The sequence below is a fragment of the Notolepis coatsorum genome (assembly GCF_963971535.1).
Source record: "Notolepis coatsorum genome assembly, chromosome: 8".
Taxonomy (NCBI): domain Eukaryota; kingdom Metazoa; phylum Chordata; class Actinopteri; order Aulopiformes; family Paralepididae; genus Notolepis; species Notolepis coatsorum.
In genome coordinates this window covers 50,324,017-50,326,600 of record NC_140172.1, presented here as the reverse complement: position 1 = coordinate 50,326,600, position 2,584 = coordinate 50,324,017, and positions in this window count along the sequence as shown.

Here is a 2,584-nt window from a genome sequence, read left to right as displayed (position 1 = left end):
CCATGTAAATATGTTACCCACTATTGTTGGGAGCCTTTTTGGTCTCATTTTAAGGGACCTCTTGAATCCCACATGCACTTTTGACCCCTGGGCCAATGCCTGATAGGCCTGTTTGGTCATTTGGCGTCGAACCCTCACATCACCATGCATTATCTTATAGGTATTTCCCTGATACTACCATCTTTTCTCAGATGTTCTTATTTAATTTTAAATTAAAAAAATTACTTCTACACCACATTCGGAGCAGAAACGGTGTGAAAGCCTGCTCTGAGAACCCAGATGTGAAGATGTCTACTACTTGACTGTCTAATAACAAAGCTGCGACAGTCACCAGAAGTCACCAGTCCAGAACAGACAATCAGGTCAGTTTGAAGTTTACAGCTAACTCTATGATGACACCCTTTCCCTCTCCCCCACATCTGCTCTACCCTAATGACCTCTACACCCCATTCTCTCTCTCTCGCTCTCGCTCTCGCTCTCGCTCTCGCTCTCTCTCTCTCTCTCTCTCTCTCTCTCTCTCTCTCTCTCTCTCTCTCTCTCTCTCTCTCTCTCTCTCTCTCTCTCTCTCTCTCTCTCTCTCTCTCTCTCTCTCTCTCTCTCTCTCTCTCTCACTCGCTCTCTCTCTCTTTCTCTCTCTCTCTCACACACACACACACACACACACACACACACACACACACACACACACACACACACACACACACACACACACACACACACACACACACACACACACACACACACACACACACACACACACACACACACACACACACACACACACACACACACACACACACACACACATTCCTTGTCTTTCCCAAAACATTTGACATGATGGCCAGTGAGATGTCTGTATTAGACGGAAGGACCGGTATGGACACTTGAAAAGAAGCCCAATAAATAAATAAATACAAATCTGATCAAATCCCTCAAAACTCAAAATGCCAGTTACAGTGATTTATAGTTCAAAAGAAGGGAGGGTGGTTTGAAGAAAAAATAAGAAAAAAAAATATATATATATATAATCGAAGAGACAAAGAAAGACAAGAAGTTCCCAAACCTTTTGGCAGATGACCCAATATTGAGGTCAGAAAAATGTTGTTACCCTGAAAATGTAATACTGAACACTGGAGACATGGGCCTGGAAAGTAATACAATGTTTCAATAATATAATCAAGTTGCTCTTGTGTGTTGGTCAGTGACGACTCATAGCCACAGTCAACCAATGTGGAATTCACAATGGCTTCTGTGACCGACAGCGGGTTTATCCCTGAACGGCCCAAATTCTCAGAACCGTTGAGGGAGTAGTTCATATTTTTTGTATTATGAGTAGTATTAGTAGTAGTATTATTGCCACCATGAGGCAAGATGACTCAGAATGTCACAGGCCTCCTTGCTAAGGCAAACATATTTGTCAAGTTTGGTGGAAATCAGACTGCAAATTAGAAAATATTTTAAAGAAACACTCATTTGAAGATTGGAAGTTTAGCCTAATGTTGGTGCTGCACCACAACATTTGGACTGATGTTGGCGCTAGAGGAAAGGTCATGGGGTCACCAACATCAATAGGGTCCATCCTCTAAGGGTCATAAATGTGCATTGCAAATTTGAAAGGATTCAAATGAAATCTATTCGAGTTGTTACGTTCACGTGAAAAGTCTGTGGCGGTCAGGGTAAATCCATGTTCACTGTTGTTCAGCGAGTTGGGGGATACAGTAACAAACAGTATTATTAACGTAATTTTAATTCAGTCTGATGTGGAATTTTTCAAGGAACCCAAAAGAAAGAAAGAGGAAGAATAATTAAATTATTAATAAGTTTTAATTTATTTTACCAGTACTGTACTGTGGGTAAGGGGTCATTTGGCCTATGCCTTCCATAATGATTATACATAAAGCATGAAGAGCACGTTCAGCCAAAGACTCATCCCCTTCCTGACACACCACAAACCGCCTGGGCCGGTCCTTTATACCGGCAGCCATCAGGCTCTACAACCAAGGGCTCGGACGGCCGACTCTGTGGTCAGGAGAATTATCATTATCAGAACTCGGGACGTGAGAACTCGAGACTCATATCCACGTGCACTCACTGGACTATCCTGTTTTGGTAACACTTTATAATAACACAATTAACAAAATAACACAATAATGCAATTTTATTAACATATAAAATACATGTGTGCACATATAACATATAGTGTAACGTGGGGGACACTAGGACCCATGAGTACCCTGGCCAGGTATTGCCAGAGTATGTAGAGGGAGTCTAACGCGAGTGAGGCAGCACGAATTCCTTGGCTCTGCTGATGTACATAACATGTATGTAGCTTCCATTCAAACAGACGAGAACAAACGTGAAGTCTCACTCGCGTGAGACTCCCTCCTCTACATACTCTGGCAATACCTGGCCATGAGGGTACTCCTGGGTCCTAGTGTCCCCCAGGTTACACTATATGTTATGTGTGATTGATTGATTGAAAAGTTTATTAACAGATTGCAGAATGGGTACAGTACAGTACAGCTCAATACATACAATTGTTAAGAGGATGCAGACCTGAGAAAGACTTTCGTCTTGTTTCCAT